This window comes from Lagopus muta, chromosome W (assembly GCF_023343835.1).
Source record: "Lagopus muta isolate bLagMut1 chromosome W, bLagMut1 primary, whole genome shotgun sequence".
Taxonomy (NCBI): domain Eukaryota; kingdom Metazoa; phylum Chordata; class Aves; order Galliformes; family Phasianidae; genus Lagopus; species Lagopus muta.
The window spans coordinates 3063308-3081529 of NC_064471.1; the positions used below are offsets into that span (position 1 = coordinate 3063308).

Genomic DNA, 18222 nt, shown 5'->3' on the forward strand with positions numbered 1-18222 from the left:
AAGCACAAGCCAAACCCCAAATAAGTTGTACCTCCCTAGATTTATGTAAGCCGCATAGTCCCTGACTCAAATACTGGCTTAGTTTCTCAGGATCCCACAGGTGTTCAAGAGTAAAATCCCATGACACTGCGGGTCCCCATGATTCTATGACCTTTCCTAAACCTCTCCATATTCCCTGCCAGTCATCATTCTCTGGTTTTGGAAGGGACTCCTTCCTCTTATTATTCATAATTATGAATACAATCAAAGAACTTAATAACACGCACACCAATATGAGTATTAATTCAAGATTCGAAAAACGTTTGGCAAACCGAGAAGAAAACCCGGAGACTGGTCTGAACATTGTGTTGTTTGTAAAATTAGCTATTCCATTTGGGATGTAGCTGTTTGTGAAAGTAGCCATTCCTTCTGGGATGTAAATGTCAAAATTCAAATCATACCACATTGTAAGTAGGTAAAACATAAGTGTCTCCATCAGAGCCCTTAGGTAGCTATATACGGATGCAATTCCAAAACACACAAGTGTGAGATGGATTATTGGCCAGCAGGTTGTAACACCATTGCTTTAAATCCTTTACACAGCGCCCCCACGATAACGAGTGGGTTCATCAGTGGTGCCTGCTAAAAAGGGGTTAATGAATTGAAACTAACAAGAGGAGGAAAAAAAAAAAAAGAAAAAAAGGCACTACCCAGACTAAGTAGTGCTCAAAGTTTACAAATATCCCAGAACACTGGCAGTACGCCTAATCTTTCAAGGTCAGGTTTTCCAGCACAGAAACCTGGACTACTGATAATGCTCCCTAACGAAGCTCTCTAAGAGCAGAGAGAAAAAAAGATTCATTCTAAAAGCTAAAAAACAGTTCTCGCCCCACGTTGGGCACCAGAAATCTGTCACGGAGTTGATCAGATCAATCTATGTCCGTGACAGGGGCAACAGGCCTCTGCCCTCCCCCCCACCCCAGTCCCACAAAAAATGGGAAGGAAGGAAGGGAGGAAAAAAGCAGCGGCAACAATCTATGGAGGAAAACTTATTTTACTATAATATTGGAATACAAGATAACACAATATGTACAATTTAATTGAAATTGAGATTAATAAATCAGACAAGATGAGAGAGAGAGTTCCCGGGACCGAGTCAAACCTGAAAAGCTTGGAATGGCCAAGAAAGCACCCTCCAGCACCCACTACCAGGCAGCAAGAGAGCGCCCCCCCCCCACCCGGAACGGCCAGATCCCGTGACTGCTGTAACGTACAGGGATAGGTACTTGGAATTGGGGCAGTGACACTTCAATGCTCCGTACACTGCATGATGTTTTGACGTGGAACACTGAAACACAAAAAAAAAAAAAAAGAAAAAAAAAATAGAACCATGACAGAAAAGCCTGTAGCCTTCAGAGTATTCCAATCATGGGATTCATCCCACCACTTTTCCACAATAGCAACAAGATCATATTTTTCCCAAGCACATCACAGTTCCTAACTCCCCCTGCTCGTTTCCCATGCTGCATGCATTAACATGAAGGGACTTTCTAACACGCTATCTTTCTAGAGGGGCCCTCCCTCCAACCTCCAAAAGAATTCTGAAGTTTCCTCCCATCATTTCCTAAAAGGACACGAGAAGGTTTCAGACAGGAGGTCAGCAATATTACTTACTCTGAGAAGTTCCCAGAAGACCCTATGGGACAGTTCAGAGACTTATCCCTGCCAACTCCTACAACAGCAACATCCCCAAGCTCTTCTCTGTCCCACTAACCTCCAACCACTTCACCCATCAAATCTAGTTGACATTTCTTAACTACTCACTCCATCTTAGCAAGCGTCATTTTATTCCCATCTGCCTTCATACCTAGTTTCAAGCTACCTCAACAAGCCCTGCCAGCTCCTGGACTAGGATTCGCTTTCCCCTCAGAGACAGGTGAGACCTATCTGCAGTCATCAGGCCAGACCCTGAGTAAACTACCCCATGGTCAAAGAACTCAAAGTTCCTGTGGCAGCACCAACCTTTCAGCCGCTTATTCAAAGCTTGCATTTTCCTAGACCACTGCGTATTCCTCACCACCCCAAAAAGAAAAAAACACCCCTTGCACACCTTCTCCTTCAACCATTTGCTCTAAGCCCCTGACATAGGTTTTCGATAGCTCACAGGCTTCCCTGAGCCATTTCATCACTCCCTACCCGAACTATCAATAGCAAGTAGTACACAGGGAAACGAACCAGACCAGAGAGTTTTTCCGTGATGTTCTTGATGCAGGCCCCAAGGAGGCAACACACCTCCCCTATAGGCAGGGTCTGCAAAAGGAACCTACGATTTCCCTAAAAAAGGAATCACCCACAACAATTACTCTTCCACTTTTCCTGACAGAAACAGTCTCAAGACATGGAGATAACCGCCTCACCCTAGGCTTCCTCCTAAGCAGATCTTCCCTTGCTCCCCTACTCACCTCCCCTTCTGTTTTCACTATCTAAATCAGTTACTTAGTGGGACTAGGAGAAGCAGAGAAGACAAACAAGGTGCATCAAGCTGGGACTGTCTTTCAACCCGCTTCATCTGTCAGGACTGTCCAACTATGACAGAGCAAAAAGTCAACCACTTGTCTGGGATAACTCCCTAGCACGCTTCCCTCCTGCACGCCAACAAATCACTCTACCAATCTCTGGCTCACGCTCCCTAATAACCCTTAATCTTTTCTCCTCTGCAACAATTAGACACACCAACACAACAGAAAAAAACATTAAAACAAAAGCACAACGATAAAAAGACTACCACAATAGGGGGAGAGAAAAGGGGGAAAAAAAATAAAAATAAAAATAAAAAAAATTTAAAAAAAAAAAACAAACACACAACTCACCCACAACAGCAAATGCAAGATTCACAGAAGAAAGCTCCACAAAAAAAAAAAAAAAAAAAAAATCAGAAGTGGCAATCAGCCCTCAAATGAGGTCTAAGAGAGGTGGAGCCAGGCTCCACCCCTTCTGGTCACAGAGCCGAATTTCATTCACCTGTGCTCCCAGGGCTGAGTCCTTTCTCCAGGTGTTCAATCAGTGGTTCAGGCTGTGACTTAGCAGTTCCCAGACACTCCACTCCTTCATAGCCTGAAACTACAGTGTCAGGAGGCCATGTGCCGATTACTGGAGGGACTACTGAGCCTCCCACCTCCAATAACCTCCCCCAAGGTACAAGTAGTCCACACCACTTTGGTTTCATTGACAATTTGGAGTCTTACTGTCACAGAGTTGACCAGATCAATCTATGTCCGTGACAGGGGCGACAGGCCTCTGCCCTCCCCCCCCACCCCAGTCCCCCAAAAATGGGAAGGAAGGAAGGGAGGAAAAGAGCAGCGGCAACAATCTATGGAGGAAAACTTATTTTACTATAATATTGGAATACAAGATAACACAATATGTACAATTTAATTGAAATTGAGATTAATAAATCAGACAAGATGAGAGAGAGAGTTCCCGGGACCGATTCAAACCTGAAAAGCTTGGAACGGCTAGGAAAGCACCCTCCAGCACCCACTGCAAGGCAGCAAGAGAGCGCCTCCCCCACCCGGAAGGGTCAGATCCCGTGACTGCTGTAATGTACAGGGATAGGTACTTGGAATTGGGGCAGTGACACTTTAATGCCCCGTACACTACATGATGTTTTGATGTGGAATACTGAAACCATAAAAAAAAAAACAAAACAAAAACATAGAACCATGACATTCCACCCCTTATTCTACATCGTTACATCATGCTTAAAATATATACACATATATATACAAACAAACAAAAAATGATTAAAATGCATTACACACACATGGGTATACATATATACATAGAATTACTGACTGCGCTCCCCCGGCATCAAGTTTCCTTGTGGTACACATTGGACATCCCCATTCTTCTGCATTACCCACCAAGTGGATCCTGGTCCCTGAGCAAAAACGGTACCACAGAGAGGTTTGCCCTTTCCAGAAGCTGGTAGAACCCAAACTGCCTTTCCTAACATGTTCTTTACATGTACAACAGGGACTTTATCTCCCTCTATGGTATGTAGGGAACTGGATTGGTTAGGACCATCACGATTGACAGATCCTCTGGTATTGACTAACCAGGTGGCTTCTGCCAAATGCTTCTCCCAGTGCTTAAATATTCCGCCACCCAGTGCTTTTAGCATCGGTGTTAACAATCCATTGTATCGTTCAATTTTACCAGAGGCTGGTGCATGGTAGGGAATATGGTAAATCCACTCAATGCCATGATCTTTGGCCCAAGTATTTACAAGAGAATTTTTGAAATGAGTCCCATTATCTGACTCAATCCTTTCCGGGGTGCCATGTCGCCACAGGACTTGTTTCTCGAGACCCAGTATGGTGTTTCGGGCGGTAGCATGGGGTACTGCATATGTTTCGAGCCACCCAGTGGTTGCCTCCACCATAGTAAGCACATAATGCTTACCATTGCGAGATCGTGGCAAGGTGATATAATCAACCAGCCATGCCTCCCCATATTTATACTTTTGCCATCGCCCTTCCTCCCACAGAGGTTTCATCCTCTTGGCTTGTTTGATGATGGCACATGTTTCACAGTTATGAATAACCTGTGCAATGGCATCCATAGTTAAGTCCACCCCTCGGTCTCTAGCCCATTTGTATGTTGCATCTCTCCCTTGATGACCTGAGGTCTCATGGGCCCATCGAGCTAGAAATAATTCACCCTTGTTCTGCCAGTCCAGGTCTATTTGAGCCACCTCAATTCTGGCAGCTCGGTCTACCTGATGGTTGTTTTGCTGTTCTTCAGTAGCCCGACTCTTGGGCACATGAGCATCTACATGGCGCATCTTCACAACCATATTCGTTATTTGGGCAGCAATGTCTTTCCACAGTTCAGCAGCCCAAATAGGTTTACCCCTTCTTTGCCAGTTATTTTACTCCCACTGCTGTAACCATCCCCATAAGGCATTTGCCACCATCCATGAGTCAGTATAAAGATAGAGCATTGGCCACCTCTCCCGCTCAGCAACATCTAAGGCCAGTTGGACAGCCTTTACCTCTGCAAATTGGCTTGATTCGCCTTTCCCTTCAGTGGCCTCTGCAACTTGTCGTGTGGGGCTCCACACAGCAGATTTCCATCTGCGATGCTTTCCCACAATACGACACGATCCATCTGTGAACAGGGCATATTTCTTTTCGTTCTCTGGTAGTTCATTGTATGGTGGGGCTTCTTTAGCACGTGATACTTCTTCTCCTGGTGGTGTTCCAAACTTTTTACCTTCAGGCCAGTCCATGATGACCTCTAGGATTCCTGGACGGCTGAGGTTCCCCATCCGTGCTCGTTGTGTTATCAGTGCAATCCACTTACTCCAGGTGGCATTAGTGGCATGATGGGTGGAGGGAACCTTTCCTTTAAACATCCAGTTCAGCACTGGCAGTCGAGGTGCCAGAAGAAGCTGTGTTTCAGTACCGACTACTTCAGAAGCAGCCCGAACCCCCTCATAAGCAGCTAAGATCTCCTTCTCAGTTGGAGTGTAGCCCTCTTCCGACCCCCTGTACGCCCGACTCCAGAATCCCAGAGGTCGGCCTCGGGTCTCTCCTGAGGCTCTTTGCCACAAACTCCAAGTGGGACCGGTCTCTCCAGCAGCGGTATAGAGGATGTTCTTTATTCCTTGTCCTGTCCGTACTGGCCCTAGGGCCACAGCACGGTCTATCTCCTGTTTAATCTGTTCAAAAGCCTGCTGCTGCTCAGGGCCCCATGTAAACTCATTTCTCATTCGCGTCACATGATAAAGGGGGCTTAAAATGAGGCTGTAGTTTGGAACATGCATTCTCCAAAAGCCCTCTGCACCCAGAAAAGATTGTGTCTCTCTTTTGCTAGTGGGTGGAGACATAGCAGTGATTTTGTCGATCACATCTGTCAGGATGTGACGACGGCCATCTTGCCACTTTATACCTAGGAACTGAATCTCCTGGGCAGGTCCTTTCACTTTGCTTCGCTTAATAGCAAAACCAGCACTCAGAAGAATTTGGATCATTCGCTCTCCTTTTGCGAAGACTTCTTCTGCTGTATCGCCCCACACAATGATGTCATCAATGTACTGCAGGTGCTCAGGAGCACTGCCCTGTTCCAATACAGTTTGGATCAACCCATGGCAAATGGTCGGGCTGTGTTTCCACCCCTGGGGCAAACGGTTCCAGGTATACTGAACACCCGTCCATGTGAAAGCAAACTGTGGCTTACATTCTTTGGCCAAAGGAATGGAAAAGAAGGCATTAGCAATGTCAATGGTGGCATACCATTTGGCCGCTTTTGACTCCAGTTCATACTGGAGTTCTAACATGTCCGGCACAGCAGCACTCAGTGGGAGTGTGACTTCATTCAGGCCACGGTAGTCCACCGTCAGCCTCCATTCTCCACTGGCTTTACGCACTGGCCATATGGGGCTGTTAAAAGGCAAGTGAGTTTTGCTGATCACTCCCTGGCTCTCTAGTTGATGAATTAACTTATGAATGGGGAGCAAAGAATCCCTGTTGGTGCGGTACTGCCACCTGTGCACCGTTTTTGTTGCAATCGGTACCTGTTGCTCTTTTACTCGCAGCAGCCCCACAACAGATGGATCTTCTGACAGGCCAGGCAAAACAGACAGCTGCTTAATGTTGTCTGCGCCCACAGCAGCTATTCCAAAGGCCCATCGATACCCCTTAGGATCCTTGAAATGCCCCCTTCTGAGATAATCAATACCTAGAATACACGGAGCCCCTGGGCCCGTCACAATAGGATGTTTTTGCCAGTCCTTACCAGTGAGGCTTATCTCAGCCTCCAACACAGTCAATTCTTGAGAGCCCCCAGTCACTCCAGAAATATGGATTGATTCTGTCCCTTCATGACTCGAGGGCATCAGAGTGCACTGTGCACCAGTGTCCACCAGTGCCTTATATTTCAGTGGTTCTGATGTGCCAGGCCATCGAATCCACACAGTCCAATATACTCTATTATCCCTTTCCCCCCCCTGACTGAGGGCAGGGCCCCTCTATTCATTACCTGTGGTAACTGGAGCAACTGCACTGGTGGTTGATCTGCTTTGTAATTCTTTCACCCGGGCTCGTAGTACAGGAGTAGGTTGACCGTGCCACTTCCTCATGTCTTCTCCATGGTCGCGTAGGTAATAGCATACGACAATTTGCGGTGTATTATCCCTTACTCGAGCCGGAGAACGTCTGCCTCTAACCGCTGAAATTTTTGATGGTGCACGTGAGAAGGAAGGTTCATTGTCTTTAGTTAGGTGGGCTCGGATCATCTCCTTCATCTCCTTCATCTCCTTCATTAGACTCTTTTGATTATCCTGATCTTCATCAAGCGTCTCTGATACTGCTACAGGTTTGTCACGGTTAATCAGTTGAGACACTTGCTCCGTCATCATTCTTGATATAGCAGCAACGGCAGCATGAATTGGGGACAGCAATTGTCCGTAGTTTTGGAGCGTAACAATTAATTCATAAACTAAGGGCGTTCTCTGTTGTTCGTTGAATCTGTCACACGCTGACATTAGTGTAGAGGCATATTTGTCCGGCGCTGTTGTCACGATTTTCTGCCATATCTCAGGCGTTGTCCTCACTTTTTCAGGGTCGCGGTTTTGGTGTGGGTGTTTAGGAACAAAGTCAGGGTCATACAGCATTTCCACCACGCCTATTTCCCTCAAATACTGGATACCCTTTTCAACTGTATCCCATTTTTTCATCGCAATCTTCAAGCCATTTTTGAAGGGATACTTTTCCTTCACGGCTGTTAACACTCGTTCCCAGAGGGAGGCAGCCTCATCCGAACATCGACTAATTCCTCTATCAATAGCTGGATCTCTGGCAATGGCACCTAGTTGGCGAGCTTCATTACCATCCAGAGACAAGCTATGGGCCCCACTGTCCCAACAGCGAACCAACCAGGAAACAAGAGTTTCATTCGGGCGCCGTGTGAACTCCTTTCTTGAACCTTGGATTTCAGTCATCTTTAGAGGCCGGCGAGTAGTAATAGAGACTTCCTCTTCATCACTCTCTTCTGCATGTCTCTTAGTTTTCGCTTTTGCCTTTCGCGATGGTGGTGGTTCTGAGGAGGGCCCCTCGCCTGGATCTTCCTCCTCCTCCTCCTCTTCTTCTCTTTTTCGTTCAAGACACGAAGACACTCGTTTCCATTTCTTGCCCTCCACAGGAGAAACCGGTATTGTTACTGGTGTCTCCTGTGATCGATTAGATTTGACTTGGGGATTTTCCCCTTTGGCTTGAACCTCAGCTCGGAAACTCTCTCTCTCCAGAATGGTATTTTATAGGGTACGGTAAGCACAAGCCAAACCCCAAATAAGTTGTACCTCCTTAGATTTATGTAAGCCGCATAGTCCCTGACTCAAATACTGGCTTAGTTTCTCAGGATCCCACAGGTGTTCAAGAGTAAAATCCCATGACACTGCAGGTCCCCATGCTTCTAAGACCTTTCCTAAACCTCTCCATATTCCCTGCCAGTCATCATTCTCTAGTTTTGGAGAAGACTCCTTATTACGAATGCGTTGGAGTACATTCAGGAGAATTGATGACACGAACAACAACAACAACATGAGTATTAATTCAAGATTCGTAAAACGTTTGACAAACCGAGAAGAAAACCCGGAGACTGGTCTGAACATTGTGTTGTTTGTAAAATTAGCTATTCCATTTGGGATGTAGCTGTTTGTGAAATTAGCTACTCCATTTGGGATGTAGTTGTTTGTGAAATTAGCCATTCCTTCTGGGATGTAGATTTCAAAGTTCAAATCATACCACATTGCAAGTAGGTAAAACATAGGTGTCTCCATCAGTGCCCTTAGATAGTTATATATGAATGCAATTCCACAACACGTAAGTGTGAGATGGATTATTGGCCAGTAGGTTGTGAGTAACACCATTGCTTTAAATCCTTTACCCAGCACCCCCTCGATAACAAGTGGGTTCATCACTGGTGCTTGCTAAAAAGGGGTTAATGAATTGAAGCTAACAAGAGGATGGCAAAAAAAAAGAAAAAAAGGCACTACCCAGACTAAGCAGTGCTCAAAGTTTACAAATATCCCAGAACACTGGCAGTACGCCTAATCTTTCAAGGTCAGGTTTTCCAGCACAGAAACCTGAACTACTGATAATGCTCCCTAACGAAGCTCTCTAAGAGCAGAGAGAAAAAGAGATTCGTTCTAAAAGCTAAAAAGCAGTGTGCCCCACGTTGGGCGCCAAAAATCTGTCACGGAGTTGACCAGATCAATCTATGTCCGTGACAGGGGCGACAGGCCTCTGCCCTTCCCCCCCACCCCAGTCCCACAAAAATGGGAAGGAAGGAAGGAAGGGAGGAAAAGAGCAGCGGCAACAATCTATGGAGGAAAACTTATTTTACTATAATATTGGAATACAAGATAACACAATATGTACAATTTAATTGAAATTGAGATTAATAAATCAGACAAGATAAGAGAGAGAGTTCCCGGGACCGATTCAAACCTGAAAAGCTTGGAACGGCTAGGAAAGCACCCTCCAGCACCCACTGCAAGGCAGCAAAAAGAAGTGCCCCCCCCCCACCCGGAAGGGCCAGATCCCGTGACTGCTGTAATGTACAGGGATAGGTACTTGGAATTGGGGCAGTGACACTTTAATGCCCCGTACACTACATGATGTTTTGATGTGGAATACTGAAACCATAAAAAAAAACAAAACAAAAACAAAAACATAGAACCATGACACTTACCCAATTATCAGTGCCCGTAATTTGGATACTAAGCAGGGAGGTCCATGTTGTGTGTAGCATTTTCAGAGCACTGGCTCTGCCGCCTCTATCCCTTTACTTCAGCTCGTGCAGGGTTTCATAGAATCTCTTTGTCCACCCCTGCAGGGACTGAGAGTCTGTCTTCAGGGCAGCAATAAGAATACCATTATAGTGTTCAATAAGGCTTGCCCTCATGGGATTATATGGCAGGTGGAATTGCTACTCAATGTTATTTTCTTCTCCCAGTGTTGTGTCATCGCACCAGTAAAATGAGTCCCTTGGTCACTCTTGATGACTTGAGGTGTCCTATAGGCAGCCATCAACTTGGTAAGTGCCTTGATGGTATACGCCTGGTTCACTCTCGGCACTGGATAGGCCTGCATTAGCCTACTTGCGGTCCCGATGCAGGTCAAGGCATATCTCACTCCCTCAGATCTGCCCTTGCTAGAGAAGACTGTGTCCTCTAGCAAGATGGGCTGTTGTTGTGGACAATGATCTCAGTCTCATCTTGGATCAAGTGTCACAGTCTCAACACGACTGGGCAATGTCAGATAGTTGTATGGGCAGCCCCTATGCTATAGAAGTTGCCCACATCGTCTTTTGTCCAGGATGGCGCAGTTTCTGATGTAACGAGCAGGCGATGTTCTCATATGGTGAATTCTCAATCCATCAAACTCGGGCCAGCGTGTTGGCTTCATCATTTCTCGGTGATTGTAAGGGCTGATGACCAGAAACATGGTAGACACATTTCTGTATGGGAACTGCTGAGTCATGGCCTGAACCTCTGATTAATCACCTCAGGCAAGCCATGAGTCAGCCAGAGGAGCACAGGTGAAGGCAATTCACCTATGCTGCTGGAAGGGGGGAGCCTGGCTCCACCCCTCCTAGACCTTTTTAAGAGCTGGCTACCGGAGGGGAAGGATCTCTTCTGGAGATCATCTCTATTGGTGTCTTTTGGTGAGCTCAACCGGAGGGTAAGCTCTTCCATTTATTCTCTTTTGTGATCCTTGTTTGCTTTGTCTTACTCTTTTGATTATATTGCGATTATAACATTTTGATATCTATTGATTATACACAATTATATTGTGATTATAATGTCTTGGTTATTCAGGAGTGGACAATATTTTTCTAGAGAAAATGATTCCAGGGCTGATCCCAGGATTTGTGGGATTGCCCTATTATGAGTTCGCAGTTATTATCAAAAGATGGGGTCCCTTATGTATTATGGGCGTTATCTCCCCATATAACTTGATAAATTACTTTCAAGAACTTATCAAGGATGTACTCATCACTAATGAAAGATGACTGGCTGCCTCTATGGTGGTATGACCACTATTAAGTACTTTAAATCATACAAATATAAGAAATAATAATTTAAGAAAACAAAATCAACTTTTAAAAGACCGTATTGAAAAACTGGAGCAAGAACTTGACGCATTAACAGGAATGGAACCCATTCTGCATCTTTCTATAGGCCAAGTTCATAACAATTTAATAAACAATGACCAGACTCCTGAATCAAGATACTCTATTGATCAGGAAAATAAAAAATCCAAATTAGATCGTGAATATCCAATTTTGACTGTTCTACTAGAAGTCTGTCCTGTCATAACCCAAAAAACAAAAAAAAAAGTGCAGGACAGACCAGCAGGGGTGCCGCCTGATCAGTGGCCCCCTGCCCAGACTCATGTACATGTAACAGCCCGGCCATACACGGCAACAGAATTGATGGATTTAGTATAGTGATTTTGGCAGAAGCCTAGAGAAAGTGTGCTAGCTTAGTTATTAAAACTGTGGGATTCCGGGGCAGAAAGTGTCTTGGTGAATGGCCCAGAAATATCTAAGTTGGCCACCATGACTGTCCATCCTGTTCTCAGACAGAGGTTGTATGCAGGTAATCAATATCGTGAAAAAAACCATTCTATATTAATATGGTTAATGGTGGCCTGCCGTATGGTATGGCTGAATAAATAGCATATACCTTTAAATACAGAGATATGGTCCTCCATGGAGGACCTCCAGAATTATGTCTGTGAACTGGGTGTAAGAGAGGCTATCTATGAAGACACATTTGATGGCCCTGATATGGTTAAATTTTCAGCAGGGATGAGAGAGATAATTTTACAGCAAGCTCCCTCCCATCTCTATGGTACCCTAGTCTCTATATTAAATCCACTTGTGGTCTCAGAAGCCGTAGTCCAGCAGGCTGCCCAGTTAGTGGCCAACTTGAGTGAAACAGAATGCCTGCGGACTAGGCGCAATATTTGGCTATTGGAAGAAGCAAAGGTCCTGCAGGTAAGTAAAACCAAAATGCCGGCTACTCGAGCTCCTCGATCGGGACCCATAAGGGTGTCCTGAAAACAAATGTTTAATGATTTAATTCGGGCTGGGGTCCAATTTGCTAAGTCCTCATAGGGCCTCCAGACGGAACTGGAGGCCCTATGTAGAATTAATGATTTATTGGTCCTGAAAAATATTCAGAGAGTTATGGCATTAGTAGACACCGGAGCAGAAACATCAATTATCTATGGAGATCCGAGCAAATATGATGGGGACTGAGTGATGATTGGTGGTTTTGGGGGACAGACTATTCCTGTCACCCAAACATGGTTAAAATTGGGGGTTGGGCGTCTCCCACCCCGGGAGTACAAGGTGTCTATTGCCCCAGTCCAAGAATACATCCTGGGCATAGATATTCTATGGGGTCTGGCTCTCCAGACAACCGTAGGAGAGTTCAGACTTGGACAGAGATGTATCAGTACCCAGGCGGTGCAGGCAATATTAAGAGGCCATGTGAAACATGGGCCTATTTGCCTGCTGAAACTGTGCTGGATTACTAACGTCGGACAGTATAGACTCCCGGGTGGGCAAGATGAAATATCGAGAACGGTGCAGGAATGAGAAAAAGTGGGCTTTATAAGACCTGCACACAACCCACATAACTCCCCCATATGGCCAGGGCGAAAGTCGGATGGCACGTGGAGGATGACAGTACGTTACAGAGAATTAAATAAGGTCACGCCGCCTATTCATGCAGCCGTACCCAATATTGCCTCCCTAATGGACACACTGAGTAGGGAGATAAAAACCTATCCTTGTGTCCTAGATCTAGCAAATGCATTCTTCAGTATCCCAATTGCTGAGGAATCGCAAGATCAGTTTGCGTTTACGTGGGGAGGCAGGCAGTGGACCTTTCAGGTCCTGCCACAGGGGTACATGCATTCACCAACGTATTGTTACAATGTAGTGGCACGTGACGTGGCTGATTGGAGTAAACCTGATGATGTTAACCTATATCATTATATTGATCTCCTGCTGACATCCAACTCACTGGAGGCAGTAGGACAGGCAGCAAATTCATTAACCACCTATTTACATCAGAGGGGATGGGCTATAAATCCCCGAAAGGTGCAAGGTCCAGGCCTGTCCGTAAAATTCCTGGGGGTGGTTTGGTCAGGAGAGACCAAGGTGCTACCCAGTGCTGTCATAGATAAGGTTCAGGCATTCCCAGTCCCTACTACATCAAAGCAGCTGCAAGAGTTTCTAGGTATATTGGGTTACTGGCGTTCCTTTATACCTCACCTAGCGCAGCTGCTAAGACCACTATATGGACTCACAAAAAAGGGGCAGCTATGGGACTGGGGGAAAACCAAACAGGATGCTTTCCAACAAGCAAAACTGGCAGTTAATAAGCCCAGGCATTGGGTATATACGATCCTACCCTCCCAGCCAAGTTGGACGTTCATGTTACTCAAGACAGCTTCGGTTGGGGCCTGTGGCAACGCCAGAGCTCTGTTCTGTCATGGTTTTGTGATTTTTGGCTTTCGGTATTCCACATCATAACATCATGTGGGGCACTGGGACTTTAACTGTCAATGCTCAAGTCCTGTGTACCTGCCCTGAAGAGAAGAACTCCATTCCCCATGGGACCTTGCACTCAGGGCGAGGAGGTTTAACTCCTGGCAAGGTCACCTGATTTCTCTTTCTCGCCTGCCCTTCATCGTGGACACTGCTCCCGTCTCCCTGCTGCTCAACTGGACTGCGCATCTCACCTCAGCGTTGTGGTGAGGCCTATCCACCTTTCGGACATTCTCTCTCTCATTATCTTTGATTTATTAGCTTCATTTCTGATTATATTGTGTTATAGTGTGTTATCTTGCATTCCGATAATATACTTAGTAAATTAGTTTGTTTCTCCTCAGATCGGTGCTGCTGTTTTAATTATTTTTGGGGTCTTCTGTTTCCTTTTTTTCCGGAGGCGCGGATCTGCAGATCCCTCCACCCCGCTTGTCATGGAACCGGGCCAAACCAGCCCTTAAACCATTGACATTTTTGGTGGAGAATGCGGGCAAAGGCTGTTTTTTAGCTTTTTAGAACAAATCTCTCTCTGCTCTCAGAGAGCTTCGTTGGTAAAGTTTATCTTTTTCACAGGTGCTCACTGAAAAGTTGACCTTGAAAGTCTAGGCAGACTGCCAGTGTTCTGGGATATTTGTAAACTTTGAGCACTTCTATCTTGCTCCCGTAAAGAGAGAAAAGAAAATGATTCCACTTTCTCTTTTAAACCTGTTTGCAGAGGGAGCTGCTAATTTCACAGAACTTGGGATTTTTAAACAGGCTCCCAGTCTCTCCTTTAAATCCTTTATGCAGTTTTTGAATGCTCACCTGATGGCTTTGTTAATCTCCTTGAACTTACTGTTCATTATTTCAGTCAGTTTTTGTTTTTATTGTATTTTGAGGAAGCCTTCCCCAAAACCAGAGAATAGTGAAGCAGAGCTAGAGGGTGAGAGCATCAGAACTGACCAACCTGATCAACCACAGGAGGCACCCCAATTGGTGTCAGTCGCCCCAGTAAGAGGACGGAAAACGAAACGAATCTCGACTCAGTTAAAACAGAAGAAAGAGGAGGAAAGAGGTCCAGCGGAGTGGCTCCGAGGTCTAAGAGAAGCACCCGAGTCCAGGTGAGGGGCCCTCAGTAAGACCACGGTCACCAACGCCTACAAGGGCAACAAGAAGTCCTGGAAGAGCAAGAGGTGAGCAAGATATCGTTACCTTTGTTGATCGATCTCTGAATATGAATGAAATTCGAAGTCTGAGAAAAGACTTCTCACGTCACCCAAATGAGCCTATTGCCACTTGGTTACTTCGATGTTGGGACAATGGGGCCAACAGTGTGTAGCTAGATAGTAGAGAAGCTCGCCAATTGGGTGGCATTGTTAGGGACTCAGCCATTGACAGAGGCATTGGTACGTGCCAGAACCAGGCCTTCACCCTCTGGAAGCGGATGTTGTTAGCTGTAAAAGAAAGATACCCCTTCAAAGATGATCTGATGCCTGAGAAAAAGAAATGGACTGATATAGAAAAAGGCATCAGTTATTTGAGAGAATATGCTATTGTTGAAAATGCTACATAGCCCTGATTTCATTCCTGATGATCCAGACCAAGAGCATGATCCTGAGAGAGTCAGGTGTACACCAAACATGTGGCGTACATTCACAAAGACTGCACCAGAAAAGTACGCCAGTACATTTGCGGCTATGTATGGCAGAGGGGAAAGAAGACCCCTTATAAATGAACTGATTAATAAACTTCAAGACTTTGAGTTACATTTAAGCCCTCTACGAGTTTGTGTTTCAGCCATTGCAAAGGTAGCTGAAAAGCTGAACAGAATGGAGAGCAAGCAAGAAGGTATCATAGACAAACTGTCTACCGTGCCTGATGCTGATGGATCCATGGTGGTAACAGATGCATCCAATGGAGATCAGAATTCCCAAGACAGCCTACTGGAGGGACTGATTAACTTGGTTTCCTCCCAGCTGGCATCATCCAAAGTCTCAGCTATCAAAAGAAGACGTCCTCCTGCTCGAGCAAGTGACAACAGTAAAACTGTCACGTTTTGACTTGTGGCATTACCTACGTGACCGTGGAGAAGATATGAAGAAGTGGCATAAGCAACCTACTCCTGCACTTCAAGCACGGGTAAAAGAATTACAAGGCAAAACAACCACCAAGGTGAACTTCTCCAAAAAGGTGATTGCTCCAGTTGCTGCAGACAACGGAGGTAACAAATAGAGGGGCCCTGCCCCCAGCCAGGGGGGGAAAGGGATAATAGAGTGTATTGGACTGTGTGGATTAGATGGCCTGGCACATCAGAACCACAGAAATATAAGGCCCTGGTGGACACTGGTGCTCAGTGCACCCTAATGCCCTCGAGTCACCAAGGGACAAATTCAGTTTATATTCATGGGGTGACTGGGGGTTCCCAAGAGCTGACTATGTTGCAGGCTGAAATCAGCCTCACTGGTAAAGACTGGCAAAAGCACCCTATTGTGACAGGCCCAGGGGCTCCATGTATACTAGGTATTGATTACCTCAGAAGGGGATATTTTAAGGATCCCAAAGGGTATCGATGGGCCTTTGGAATAGCTGCTGTAGACACAGAAGGTGTTAAGCAGTTGTCTTCTTTGCCTGGCCTATCAGAAGATCCATCTGTTGTGGGGTTGCTACGAGTGGAAGAGCAACAGGTACCGATAGCTACAAAAACGGTGCACAGGCGGCAGTACCGCACCAACAGGGATTCCTTGCTCCCCATTCATAAGTTGATTCGTCAACTGGAGAGTCAGGGTGTGATCAGCAAAACTCACTCACCTTTTAACAGTCCCATATGGCCAGTGTGTAAAGCCAGTGGAGAATGGAGGCTGACGGTAGATTACCGTGGCCTGAATGAAGTCACACCCCCACTGAGTGCTGCTGTGCCGGACATGTTAGAACTCCAGTATGAACTGAAGTCAAAAGCAGCCAAATGGTATGCCACCATTGACATTGCTAATGCCTTTTTCTCCATTCCTTTGGCCAAAGAATGTAGGCCACAGTTTGCTTTCACCTGGAGGGGCATTCAGTATACCTGGAATTGTTTGCCCCAGGGGTGGAAACATAGCCCAACCATTTGCCATGGGCTGATCCAAGCCGCACTGGAACAGGGAGGTGCTCCTGAGCACTTAAAGTACATTGATGACGACATTGTGTGGGGCAACACAGCAAAGGAATTTTTTGAGAAAGGAGAGTGAATAATCCAGATCCTTCTCCGTGCTGGTTTTGCTATTAAGCGAAGCAAAGTGAAAGGACCTGCCCAGGAAATTCAGTTCCTGGGCGTAAGATGGCAAGATGGCCGTTGTCACATCCCGACAGATGTGATCGACAAAATCACTGCCATGTCTCCGCCCACTTATAAGGAAGAGACAGAATCGTTTCTGGGCGTAGCGGGTTTTTGGAGAATGCATGTTTCAAACTACAGCCTCATTGTAAGCCCCCTTTATCATGTGACGCGAATGAAGAATGAGTTTACATGGGGTCCTGAGCAGCAGCAGGCTTTTGAGCAGATTAAGCAGGAGATAGCCCGTGCTGTGGCCCTAGGGCCAGTATGGATGGGACAGGATGTGAAGAACATCCTCTACAGTGCTGCTGGAGAGACCGGTCCCACTTGGAGTTTGTGGCAAAGAGCCTCAGGAGAGACCCGCGGCCGACCCCTGGGATTCTGGAGTCGGGCGTATTGAGGGTCTGAAGAGCGCTACACTCTAACTGAGAAGGAGATCTTAGCTGCATATGAGTGGGTTCGGGCTGCTTCTGAAGTAGTCGGTACTGAAACACAGCTCATTCTGGCACCTCGACTGCCAGTGTTGAACTGGGTGTTTAAGGGAAAGGTTCCCTCCACCCATCATGCTACTGATGCCACTTGGAGTAAGTGGGTTGTGTTGATTACGCAGCGAGCGCGGATGGGGAACCTCAGCCATCCAGGAATCCTAGAGGTGATCATGGACTGGCCTGAAGGTAAAAAGTTTGGAACATTGCTATCAGAAGAAGTATCACGTGCTAAAGAAGCCCCACCATACAATGAACTACCAGAGAATGAAAAGAAGTATGCCCTGTTCACAGATGGATCGTGTCGTATTGTGGGAAAGCATTGCAGATGGAAATCTGCTGTGTGGAGCCCCACACGACAAGTTGCAGAAGCCACTGAAGGGAAAGGCAAATCAAGCCAATTTGCAGAGGTAAAGGCTGTCCAGCTGGCCTTAGATGTCGCTGAGCGGGAGAGGTGGCCAATGCTCTATCTTTACACTGACTCATGGATGGTGGCAAATGCCTTATGGGGGTGGTTACAGCAGTGGGAGCAAAACAACTGTCAAAGAAGGGGTAAACCTATTTGGGCTGCTGAACTGTGGAAAGACATTGCTGCCCGAACAAAGACTATGGTTGTAAAGGTGCGCCATGTAGATGCGCATGTGCCCAAGAGTCGGGCTACTGAAGAACAGCAGAATAACCATCAGGTAGATTGAGCTGCCAAAATTAAGGTGGCTCAAATAGACCTGGACTGGCAGAACAAGGGTGAATTATTTCTAGCTCGGTGGGCCCATGAGACCTCAGGTCATCAAGGAAGAGATGCAACATACAAATGGGCTGGGCATGGCAGATTGA

The 18222-nt window shown here is 46.1% G+C and overlaps 1 protein-coding gene across 3 annotated transcripts in view; it reads left to right on the forward strand.

Annotated features, from left to right (window-relative positions):
* Positions 1-18222, forward strand: part of LOC125686405 (uncharacterized) — a 354680-nt gene that overhangs the window by 20925 nt on the left and 315533 nt on the right. The window contains exon 1 of one of the 3 annotated variants that reach the window (XM_048930344.1): positions 15661-15811. The exons of 1 other annotated variant lie outside the window; for it this stretch is intronic. The gene's annotated coding sequence lies outside the window, so the exon portion shown is untranslated. Of the gene's footprint in view, positions 1-15660; positions 15812-18222 lie in introns of those variants that run through there. One more of the 3 variants, XM_048930342.1, reaches the window with a different exon arrangement.